General features: G+C 42.8%; 1 long non-coding RNA gene across 1 annotated transcript; it reads left to right on the plus strand.

Moving 5' to 3' along the window:
• Window positions 1-6,550: 6,550 nt before the first annotated feature.
• On the plus strand, window positions 6,551-8,560 carry LOC148684768 (uncharacterized). Its single transcript, XR_015951685.1, has 3 exons — window positions 6,551-6,764; window positions 7,764-7,838; window positions 8,106-8,560. It is a non-coding gene; the product is annotated as an uncharacterized LOC148684768 (long non-coding RNA).
• The last annotated feature ends 3,436 nt before the right edge of the window (window positions 8,561-11,996 follow it).

Genomic DNA, 11,996 nt, shown 5'->3' on the forward strand with positions numbered 1-11,996 from the left:
AGTTGTTCGCGACTGGACTTAACTGTCAAGGGTCCCTTTACCTTTACAAGCGTTAAATATATTTATGTACCAGAGGCACCACTAACTTGACTTGGTTTGGAAACGCAGTGGTGCTTTTGCAGAAAATAACTCTTTCCATAACTCTTGGCATGCCAGGTGAGGGGCAGGTAAAGGCAGGGCTTGGCCGAAAGAGCTTTTCCATGTACCACCAAGGGGCAGTGCCCAGAAAGCCCCTTTTGCAGTGCTTTATAAGCACCCAACAATTAACTGGTTGTCAGATGCTTTGGTAGCACCCTGGTAACAATTGGGGGTGTGGGTGGGGAGGAAATGCATACAATTATTACAATGCAAATAAATGTACGTGGGAAATGGTTTACATAAAGAAATAGGATTCCGTGGCTGCATAGTCTCAGTTAATGTAATGCATAAACCTACATGCTCTGACTTATGGGTGGGCGTTTGCTGGTGTTATCATCCAGCTTCAAATGGATTGCAAGGGGAGAGACGCAAGATCATGTTGCTGAAGGCCAGGGATGTTTCTTGACACTGCAGGCCATACCTCTCTCACTTACATGAAGTGGTTTGCACTTTGCATCCCTGGATGCTGTTAAAAGGGGGTCCACGGACTTGCTCCCTCTCTCTGTCTGTCTGCGTGTGCGTTGCCAAAGTGCGGCAAACAAAATGGGTTTCTTGTTGGCCCTTTAATGAGAGGGGGGCCGTGAGTTGAAAGAAAAACATGTGGGTGTAGCGACAGCTGGGTAGCTAGGCAATGGGAACATTGCCTGCTTTTCAGGGTGCACTGCAAAGATCAATTTTCAAGTTGTGGTTTTAACATTTCACTCTCTGAACAGCTCACTCCCACTCGGAGGCCTCCTGCTGGCTCCCTCTTCGCATCCTCCTTACCTGGGGCAAGCCAAAAATGCTGTAGCTTTCCAGAGGAGACGAGGAACATTCCCTTCTGCTCCAGATTGTGGCACTTAGATACGTAGCTCTGGCAAGATTTGAGGCAGGTAGCTGTGAGCTGTGTGCGGCCATATGGGAGGGTGGGGTGGGGAACAATTGGGTGCCTTCAGGCAAATGCAGCACCAAAGAGCATCCTCTCCTAAACCATCTCTCGCTGTGCATTTTGTGGCTTGCAGTTTTTGGTTCCTGGTGCTGATGCAAATCCCCATCCTTTATCGCACAGCAGCTTCAGTTTCAGTAGGCACTTCATGAACATCTCAGTGCTGAATCTGCCTCAGATGCACACTTGGCTTGGCTTCATCTTCCTGGAGCAGAGCATCTCTCTTTAAGGTGCATCCTATCTATTTGCTTGTTTGCATTATTCATATCTATATGCCTCTTTTCCTGTTCAAATGAATCCAGTGTGGCTTACAATTTTAAAAAGGCTACCTTAAAAAATAACCCACATGCAAAAACATACGTAGCAAGTGGAATCAATGCAGCAAACAGTCCAAGGTTTTGATAAAAGCAGCAGAAATGCAGATTGCTTATTTAAAGCTTTGGAGAATGAAAATTTCTAAGCAGACATCTAAAAGACAGTAATGTTGCTGTCCCGCAGTCTGCTTAGGTTGGGAGGTCCTGAAACAGGGCACCACCACTGAAAAGACCCTTCTACCTGTGCAGCATGTGTTTAACCTCTGAAGAAGTAGATCCTAAAGCTTGGGTAAGTTTATACGACAGAAGGAGGTGGTCCTTCAGGTATCCTGGACCCAAGTCATTTAGGGTTTCGAAAGATCAAAGCAAGCACCTTCAGTTGTTTGTGGAAAACACAGGATAACCAGTGATGCTCTGTTCAGTAAGTTCAGACCAGCACATTCTATTTATGTGCAGTGTTCTGAACCTGATATGTTACATGTGCAGCCCCTAAAAAATCCAGTGAGTTCAGAGAATGCAGCTGCTAGACTGCCAACCCTAAGAAACATATCTCACCAGCCCTGAAGAATCTGGACATTTCTGAGCACAGTTTAAAGAACTGATGCATATCTTTAAAACCCTCCATGTTTTGTGACCTGGGTACCTGCCTACCTTTTCCTACATATATCTGCCCATACATTGAGAATGCCAGTCATCCAAGACCCTTCTGCAACTGGAGATGTGACTAGTGGGAGGGTCTTCTTGGCTGTGGCAGTCAGTTTATCGAATGCTCTCAGCTGAATTGTTTATGGAATGCTTACATTCTTTCTTTCAGTTCTTTCAACTCTTGGTGGACTTCCATGTCTGCAAAGTTTATCCACTTTTGTCAAAAGAAAGCTATAGCCACTTTTTTATTTTCCAGTAGTGAACAAGGGGTGGGGGTGGGGACATGGCAACTAAACTGATATGATAGCCGTTCAAATATATGAAAGGATGTCATATAGAAGAGGGTGAAAGGTTGTTTTCTGCTGCTCCAGAGAAGCGGACACGGAGCAATGGATTCAAACTACAAGAAAGAAGATTCCACCTAAACATTAGGAAGAACTTCCTGACACTAAGAGCTGTTCGGCAGTGGAATTTGCTACCAAGGAGTGTGGTGGAGTCTCCTTCTTTGGAGGTCTTTAAGCAGAGGCTTGACAGGCATATGTCAAGAATGCTTTGATGGTGTTTCCTGCTTGGCAGGGGGTTGGACTGGATGACCCTTGTGGTCTCTTCCAACTCTATGATTCTATGAAACAGACCCTAACCCAAATTGAGCAGCCTATGAATCACCTATGAGGCAGGTTATTTCCTGAAGTGTGAATCAGGGTCCAAACTTTTATTTCTACTTAGGGTAGGATATAGCATTTTAATAACATTTTAACATAAATTCTAAGCTACTTCCATATGGGTCTCTTTGTCTCCCCTGCACAGTTGATCCTCTGTTGCAGACTTTTAACTTTTCAATCAACAATATTTATGCCTGGGACCTGTGTTAACACTATTTCAGTTCAGTCTTAATTTTTAAATTTAATTAAACTCCATACGCTGTCAGCTCAACATTTATAAAAGCCCTTGAGGAAAAGGTATATATATATATATATAGAGAGAGAGAGAGAGAGGGTGGATGGGGGAGGGGGGGAGAGAGATGACAAGTGGCTTTTTCAGCCGGAACTCACCAGAACTCAGTTCCAGCATCTCTAAGGTGGGTGCCATTGTCATTCTAAGAGAACACGGGAGGCATTCATGGTGAGTCTGGCACCTCTTTTCCTAGAAAAAAAATAACACTTGGAAAGGGAAGCTGTCTTCCATCTGATACAAGCACACGAATTTATAACATAACACAATGGTCCCAACACATTTCAAACCCTGTTTGTTTATCTCTTTCCTTTTGGTAAATGGAAGGTATTCCACAGCGCAATCCAGTGAGAAGTTCTCCAGCATGAGTCCGAAAACATGAAGTGCCAATGTTCTGTCAGTCATCCAGAATGCTTAAAGAAATTATTCAAACTGTTCTCTGCTTAGCATTCTCTCACAGCATTGTTGCAAATCTATTTAATGAGTGTTTTAATGAACATATTTCCATTTGGAAAGTGAGCATCAACGCTCAATGGAAGTTAATTAAAATTATGTAAACTGTGACCTTGTGAAGATTAATTGATGTTAATAAAGCTTAGCTTCCTTCCTTCCTTTTATTTTTTTAAAAATGCATCTTTCCTGCCTAAATCAACACAAAGCTTTGTTGCAGCTTCTAGGGATAAAACACCTGCTTTCTTCTAAGTTGGGTTTTTACTTTTGCAAATACAGAACCTGACCTCCGGGGAAAAAAGCACCAGGTATTTCAGATTGCAATATAAGACAGAGCACAGGGTAGATGGGTGGATCAACAACTATGCTATGCATGCTGTAGAGTAGAATATTATCTGAGAGACATTTGGTGTGCAGAATGCAGCAGTGCTTAGTGATGGGGTGCCAAGGCTCAAGTCTGCCTGCTATCCGTGTTTTCCAGCTGGGAAAACTGTCCCTATCTTAATCCTAGGAATTGGTGATAGGGACTCAGTAATAGGCAGAAGCAGTGCCTAGTTCAAGAGGTCGAAGTGGCATGCACAGTTCTCTTCCTCCCCATTTTGTCTTCACAACAACCCTGTTGTAGGTAGGTTGGGCTGAGTGACTGGCCCAAGGTCACCCACTTCCACCCACTTCATGGGAAAGTGTAGATTTGAACCCTGGTCTCCCAGGTCCTAGTTCGACATTCTAACCACCACACCACACTGACTCTACTCACTGGTACAAAGTAGCTGTATCTCTTTCCCCACCAGCCAATGGCAGCCATTTTGTGCTGGAACCCACAACACTTTTATCATATGGCACCTAATTTTTCGTTTGTTTGTTTAAAACAAAAAATAGCTCTAGGAGGGAAATGCATTCTGTACATGATCATGGCACTCCCTGCTTTGTGGAGAAGGGTCGTGGTTCAATAACAAAGTAAACTCTTTGCGTGCAGATGGTCTCAGGATCAATCCGTACCCTTTCCAGTTAAAAGAGCCTCAGGTAGCAGAGAGATCTCTGCCCGAATACCTGGGGACCCATCACAATAGACAATTCTGGGTTAGGTGGACCAGAATAAGGCAATTTCATATGTTCAGCTGCTGGCTAAATGTATCCCATTACGGCTTAGGGCAGGAAGAGGCAAAAGTGAAATTAAATTAAACGAACGCCCATCTCCATGCACCCTCAGTCAGATTTCAGCTTCTGAAACCGGCTTGTCGGAGGAAAAAGAATTGAGTAATGAAGTATTAAAGCTCCGTTCACCTCCCCTTTCAATGTTTTATTACCTTCTAAATGAGGACAAAGTGACCGTAGCAGTTCTAGTTTTTGTCTCTCAGCTGCAGAATCGTGGTTTTAGTGGGATCAAGTGCTCGCTTTATAGAGGCGGATAAATCCAGAGAGCCAGAGGAGAAGAGTCTCTTTGATACCGGGAGGGATGCTTTTATAGCAAGACAAATCTTGTACATTTAAAATGCAAAAAGGTTGCAGAAGAAGAATCCTGGTGCAACTTTCTTTAATGCTGCTGTGGACACTAGAACAGTTGCTAGTTACTCACATCATGAAACTTTTTTAAAAAAGCTGAAACTCCACCGACTGGCTGTTTTGGCACACAAGAATGACGGAGAAGAGTGCATGCAGACCTCTTTCACCACTTCCCCTTCCAAAGATTTTCTCCTAAGCACCACCAGTGAAACAAACTTGTATCATCTTTTCCTGAACTTTCCGATGTTGGCTATTTAAACATGGTGTGAAATAGAATTGCAGAGTTGGAAGGGTCCCCAAAGGTCTTCTACTCCAACCCCCTGCAATGCAGGAATCTCAGCTAAAGCATCCATGGCAGATGACCATCCAACCTCTGCTTAAAAACCTCCAAGGAAGGAGAGGTCCACAACCTCCCCATGACTTCTGACCGTCAGAAAGTTCTTCCTGGTGTTCAGTTGGAACCTCCTGCCTTGTAACTTGAAATGTCTTTTAGTTGACATTTGCAAATCTAAGCCAGTCTGAAACTGGTTCAGTTTTTTGGGGGCGGGGCAACCTGCGGCCCTCTGTATATCATTGGATTCCAATGCCATCAACCCTGGTGTCAGGCTTCAGGGAATTGGCTTCCGTCCCTGTGATGGCAAATAAGCAGATCAGACAAAAGGAAATTCTTACCAGTTATTTTCTTTAATAAACAAGGTGAGAAACAAAGAAAGTGTCTCCCTAGAATGGCAGTGCTCCCAGTTAAGGGTAACTCCCCCTTCCATCCCTATTAATCTACGTCTTGTAATCTGAGCTTGTACCCTCTGCGCTTTCTGTTCTGAGACTTTGTGAGCTCTTCTCGACTTTCGGAAGGGTGGTGGAGGAATGCTGTCCATCAACTGTGAATCTGTTCACCCTCTGTCTCCCAGTGTTTTTCCTTCTTCTAGCTGTTCCCCAACTAATATTTCCCAGCTTCTGCCTTCTGAACTATGCCGCTCTGCAAACCACTGTTCCAAATCTACACTGTTCTCCTGTTCCTGGGAAGATTCAGGATCAGAGGAAAGGGGTGGGCTCCCACCATTCTTCTTTAGTGCAGCCCTCCTCGGCACAGTCCCTGGCACCTGGTCTGAGTGAAGAATGGTTGGAAATGATGGGAGCAGAAGTTACCAGTGTGGTGCTGCCCCATCACCCTCTTGCCTGCAGTGTGGAGATGATGCAAGGGCAGGGCAGGGCAGGTCTACACTGAGGCTGGGGCTACATGGGTGAACTGCCAGAGCCAACTGCCCCTGACTCACTGCCACCCTACAGTGACATTGCTCCCATCCCTCTGCACTGGCTGCTGCTGTTTAGTACAGGGGCGTCTAGACCTGATGTTGCTCCGATGCTGGCTGGCACTGTTGGAGCTTGTAGCTAACTAGCACACACGCCACTGAGCATTATGTGACTGAGTGGAGGTGAGACCTCCTGTTCTTCCTCTGTGGCCACAAGAAAGTCAGATACTTCCACTCCTTGGGGACCTCACCTGCTTTTGAAGAGTTCTCAAAGCTCTGAGATTACACCTGCAAATTCCTTTAGTGCCCTCTGCAAACAATATGTATTTGCTTATTTAAATTTTTTTTAAAAGCCTTTATTGTATATTAAAATTTCAAAAGAAAGATACACAAAGAAAAATACATATAACAAACAACAGATATACGCTTTACAACAATTCAAAGAAAAAATTATGGCATTATTCAATAAATTTCGAAATCTAGGTACTCCAGACCTTGGATATAATAAGAATCAAAAAAGGAAACGGAAAAGGAAAAGAGAAGGGGAAGAAAAAGGAAGAAAAAAGACGAACAAAGAAGATCTCTAAGGTAAGTCATTACGGGGTGGGAAGTAAGGGGAAGGGGGTGGGATAGGGTGGGAGGGGAGGGGAAAGGGAAAGGGAAAGGGAAAGGGAAAGGGAAAGGGAAAGGGAAAGGGAAAGGGAAAGGGAAAGGAAGTAAGCAATAAAGAGGGTTAAAAGGGACAGTTGTAATAGACAGAATAAAATTTCGACTTCCCAACACTTATAATCGGTTACATTTCATAATTAAGTTCTACTAGGCTTCTCCTTATCTTATAACATAAACCATTTTCCTCACCTTCCCATTTCATTATTTCTTATCATCTCGTGCTTCTTAATCTAAACATATCACCATCTTTGTGCTTATCTTTTGTTTATAGAAGTACTCTTCCACATATTTCCACTCTTTCTTCACCTTTTGTTTGGGTATCTTTCTAATCAGGGCGGTTAATTTCGCTAGGGTCATATATTCGGCTAATTTTATATACCACTCCTGTATAGTTGGAATCCTGTCTCCTTTCCAGTTCTGGGCGATCAGTGCTCTAGCTGCCGCGCAGGCGTAGAGGAGTATGTTCTTCCTATCCGATGGTATATCCTCAGGGATCATGCTTAATAGCAGGATCTCTGGCTTTTTTTCGAATGTAAATCTAAGCATTTTTTTCAGCTCTTCATATATTTCTGACCAGTACTTGCTAATCCTATCACACCTCCACCAGCAATGATAAAAATCCCCCAAAATCTCCTTACATTTCCAGCATTTGTTTTGGTCGTTTCTGTAAATTTTAGCCAATTTAGCTGGGGTCAGATGCCATCTATGTGCCATCTTCCATATATTTTCTCTTATCGCCATACATGCTGAGAAATCTATGTCCTCCCTCCATAGCTTTTCCCATTGCTCAACATAAATTGACCTCCCAATGTCTTGGCCCCATTTTATCATTGCGTGTTTGACTAGCTCATCTTTCATTTCCCATTCGAGTAAAAATTTGTACAATTTTGCTAATGGTTTTCCCTGGTTTTCCAATAGGTATTCCTGCAACTTCGATCTCTTATCATCAAATCCTATCGCCTTGTGTTCCTTAAATATCGACTGCAGTTGGAGGTAGTGTAACCAGCTTTGACAGTATTGCTTAATCTGGTTATATGGTTTGAGCTCATACTGATTATTAGTTTTCCTAATCAAATCTTTGTATGTTGGCCAATTACCCCCTTTCGGTTCCTTGCTCATCGCCGTCATTTCTAGAGGTGAAAGCCACCATGGGACCTTAGGTTCCAGCAGGTTTCTAAATTCTTCCCATATGTCAAGTAGAGGTTTTTTGAACACATGATTGGTGAATGATGAGTATTCTCCCTTCTTTTCTTTTAATAGGTGGGCGTGCCAACCTCCTATGTTCCTGAATCCTTCCAGTTTGAGTAATTCCGAATCATCTAACAAGAACCATTCCCTCATCCAACACAAGCAAGATGCCACATAATACAGTTTCAGATTCGGAACCCCCCAACCTCCCCTTTCTTTTGCATCTGTTAATATCCTGAATTGTACCCTCGGGTTCTTTCCTTGCCAAATAAAATTGCTTAGATCTTTCTTCCAAGTTTCGAATGTTTCTTTTTTGAGTTTTATCGGTAGCATTTGGAATAAAAATATTAATTTCGGTAATATCATCATTTTAATTGCAGCAATCCTACCTGCAAATGTTAAATTTAGCCCCTTCCAATTTTCCAAATCCTCTTTTACTTTCCTCCAAACTTTAGCATAATTATTATCATATAATTCTACATTTTTATTTGATATAATAATTCCCAAATATTTGATTTTTTTCACTATCTCCCATTCACTAATTGTTTGAATTTCCTCTTCCTCTGCCTTCCTTATATTTTTGGTCATCAATTTAGTTTTCTGATTATTCACTTTTAGCCCCGCTACCTTCCCATAATCCAATAATTTTTGTTTCAATTTAGGTAGGGTCTCCACTGGGTCCTCCAACATTATTATTAGGTCATCGGCGAACGCTCGCAATTTAAACTCGCTTTTCCCCACCACTATACCTTTGAGTTCTTTGTCCATTTGGATGTCTTTTATCAGGAATTCCAGTGCCCATATAAATAACAGCGGGGATAATGGGCATCCTTGCCTCGTCCCCTTAGATATTTCGAACTCCCTAGTTATGTTCCCATTGAGAATCAACCTTGCCGTTTGTTTGCTATAAATAGCGTTTATTCCCTCCATAAATCTGCCCACAATTCCCAATTTCCTTAGCGCCTCCTTCATGAAACTCCATGCCAAATTATCAAAAGCCTTCTCGGCGTCCAAAAATATAAAAGCTGCTTTCTTGCTGGGATTCCAATCTATGTATTCAAATATGTCCAGCAACACTCTAATATTGCTGGACATCTTTCTTTGTGGTAAAAATCCTTGTTGTTCCTTACCTATTACTCTATTCAGAACACTTTTGATCCTATTGGCTAGAATTCCGGCAAATAACTTGTAATCAATATTTAGCAATGAAATTGGCCTGTAGTTCCCTATTTCCTCTCTTTTCTCTTTATCTTTGGGTATCAAGGTGATAAATGTATTTGCTTATTTAATTAATTAAGCTCCTGAAAACCTTGTGCACATTTGTCTGCTTCCCTCTCCTTTCGTGGTTATTTGTTCCGCTGCCTCTCCCGCCCTCTTTCCAGGGAGAAGGAGCTGCTAAAGGTAAGCAGAGATAAGCAACAGAAGAAGAGAGGCAGCCACAGGCTTTGCTGTGTGTTTGCTTAGGACCCCCTCCAGCCTCCAATGCCTGTCTCCAGGGGGAGCTTCAGAATTCATAACTGTGAGAGCCCGGCTTACTTTGCATTTAGTTCTTTTGATGTAATGAAAATAATACGTAGTCAGGCTCCAACTGTCAATATTGACCGGCGTTATCTCTGCATTCGGGGCAATTCGCAAAATTCGCCTGGGATTGCTGACACACGGATACCCTCCCAAAAATATTCATCGTTGTTGTTGTGACAAGGCAGCAGTACAACAGTGAACTTGATGCACTTCCCCTAGTCCATCAGAGATCCATGATAACCACTGAAAGGCACACCATCGAATTTGTGTGCCAACATAAATCAGACCGCAGTGCAAAATAGTTTGACTGATCTTGCTGTCAGCATACAGAGGTACCCATAGCCTACTGCCTTTGCAAATGACTCCAGTTGTTCTACAACAGATGTCTTAAAAAGAGCTTCTCAAAAGGAAATCTCTTCTAGAGAAAGGCTCCCCTCCCACCAGAAAACTGTCACTATTTGTACTCTAATGTCTGCCAAGGAATCTCATTAGATTAGACAGTCAATATGTCTTCATCTCTTTGAACATAAAATATTGCACAGAAGGCTATTTCCTCTGTTGAGATTCCTGTCTCTTTGTGGGCTAAGAAGAACTACAACACACTGTCGCCAAAAACCCAATCCACATGCCCAAGTGTGTGTGCATGCGCACTCAGGAGTTTGTTTGATTGATTTAATTTGCATACCACCCTTCCTCTAAAGGTCGGTTCACACCAAAAACACACACACCAAAAACACAAAACGAGAGCACAAACTATGTAATAAAAACGAACACAAACCAATGATCCCCATCTCCCACAACACATGCACGCATGCACGCACACGCACACACATGTTAAATATGAACATTTCAGTTGGTAGGGCAAGAGACTCTTAATCTCAGGATCATGGGTTCAAGCCCCATGTTGGGTAATTGCAGGGAGTTTGCCTAGATGACCATTGTGGTCCCTTCCAGCCAGGGCTCCCCCCCCCAGTTGGAACCCACTGGAACACAGTTCTGCCACCTCTCATAAGGGTGCCATTGTCACTACTGTATAAGAGAACAAGGGAGACATTCACGCTGACTTCTGGCACCTTTTTTTTCTAAGTGATGATCATCACTTAGTTTGCCTTTTGCCACCAAGGAAGCAAAGAATCATAGAGCTGCAGTCAGAAGGGACTCCAAGGTTCATCCAGTCCAACCCCTTGCAGTGCAGGCATCCCAGCACAATGTCTCACATCCAGTTTGAAACCATACCAGACCCTGCTTAGCTTTGCAAATACGCTAGTAGCTTTATTGCTGCACCACTAGGAGTTCCTTTGGATTCCATGCTGGAAGGATCCCCGGCTTGTCAAATAGTGCACGGAACTGCAACAGGAAGGTTTCAAAACCCTTAGCACCTGCACAGCATCGTCCACTACTGACTTTTAGATCACACTCTTCCCCCCCCCCTTTCCTTTTTTTACAGCTCTTAATCTGAAATGCCAACTCACTATGTACACAAATATATGGTTTCGGTTTTCTTATTGTTGTGAGATTACTACGATCATCCAAATCAAACTGCCAACATGAACCGAAATTATTTTACTCCTGATTAAAATTTTGTTATCAAGGCGCCCCAGGTTTTTGTGAATGACGCTCCTAAGCCTGGAGTGTTTTATCTGAAGATTCTTCGCTGTGAGGCATGTGCAGAGTCTGTGTGCTGCTATTTGTTGATGCCGCTGACATTGATTTCGCGCCTGAACTATTTTATAACAAGAAAAGCCCTCACTAATTTTACACTTAAGCAGTAGCGAATTGCTAAGAAATCAAATAATGTTTATTTTACCTTGGGTGGTAATTTATTGATGCAAATATAACTCCTTAATTAAATTTGCCACCGTGAAGCCCCACATGAAACTGATAATCCACGTGGCTAACCCCCCTCTCTTTTTAGAGCAATGTCGTGCTATTATTAGGAAAATGGTGCTTATTCAGGACTGCAGAGACAATGAATTATTTCAGTTCCTTATTTCTTCAGGATCCCAGGCGTATTTTCCTTCAATAAGTTCTATTAATTTGTAATTTCTCATTAAATGATGGTAGCCCATCATTTCCATTCTGGGAACGGATCCTTTAATCAGTAATGCCCAAATCACGGCCTGAAAAATGGTAAGTAGGGAAGCGAAGCAGGACAGTTGCATTTATCACTAGCACAATCAGTATCTGATACTGCTCAAAATTTGCGCATTATTATTTATTAGAGTTTTTAACCTGCCATATTCCCCAAGGCAGAGGAGAACTGGGAGCAGCTTTTACAGCCTGATCTGCTTTGTTCAAAAGCAGGCTCCACTGAGACCAATGAAACTAAGGCTGCGGCAGCACACCTGTGCACTTTTACGTGAGAGTAAGTCCCACTTTGACCTTGCCAACAAAGGTCCGTATAGTTAAAGCTATGGTTTTCCCAGTAGTGATGTATAGAAG

Source organism: Zootoca vivipara, chromosome 8 (assembly GCF_965207765.1).
Source record: "Zootoca vivipara chromosome 8, rZooViv2.hap1.1, whole genome shotgun sequence".
In the NCBI taxonomy this organism is placed as follows: Eukaryota; Metazoa; Chordata; class Lepidosauria; order Squamata; family Lacertidae; genus Zootoca; species Zootoca vivipara.